Below are 872 nucleotides of genomic sequence, written 5' to 3'. Positions count from 1 at the left end.
GGCAGCCGCAGGGAGACAGCGGCACCTCGTCAGGCTCGGTTTCACCGGCAGCGGAGATCCGCGGTTTAGCCGGGCGAGATGCTGTCATCCTAGGTTGTACCAAGAGAAAATCTATACGTAGTTGAGATTGATTCATACCTTGAACACAGCTAGCCCCTTTAGGAGTTCCCCATTTCTGCATGCCATTTCATTGGTAAATCCTGTAATTAAAGCAAATTTCAACAACGTATTTTTTTAAGAGAGTGTGTGTATGGGATTTTCCCCCTACTCCTCCTTCTTGTGACCCCGAGGTTGTGAGTTTAAGTGAGCGAGCGAAAATGGCAGGCAGGCTGAGCTGCAGAGGGAGGCGACCTGGGTATTGGTGGGGGAGGCCGGAAGGTGACAGCAGACCTCAGGGAAACCAGGAGGTCTTGGATGTCAAATGCCCGCGCCGGCCCGGACCTGGGAATCATGGGTGGTGGGAAAAGAACACTGAATTGTTCCCAGGGTGGCAGCAAGCACTGCTATTGTAATATATCTAAAATTGAGGGGAAAAAACCCAGTTATTTATTCTGCTTCCAACTCTGAAAGCGGAAGCCGCAATAGCTTCAGTAGCAGTAGTAGCGGCGGCAGCAGATTTCCCAAGTTCAGGATGATTCTCGCTCTCTCCTGGATCATTCGCCGAAGGTCCAGCCCTCCTTCTGGTTCGTTAGTGGGGTAAAGATTCTTTTTAAAAAGTGCCCGCCGCCCTGCTTCCCCCATAGATAGTACAGAAAAATTTCTGCAATTTATAGTGGGAAAAACAATAATTATTATACAGGCTTACTGGTGATTCCAACACGGAATCAATCCTCTGCCTAGCTCTTTTATTAGTGAACATGTAGGGCAGAAAG

This window comes from Propithecus coquereli, unplaced genomic scaffold (assembly GCF_000956105.1).
Source record: "Propithecus coquereli isolate 6110/MARCELLA unplaced genomic scaffold, Pcoq_1.0 Scaffold15, whole genome shotgun sequence".
Classification (NCBI taxonomy): domain Eukaryota; kingdom Metazoa; phylum Chordata; class Mammalia; order Primates; family Indriidae; genus Propithecus; species Propithecus coquereli.
Note: the sequence above shows the minus strand (reverse complement) of the source record.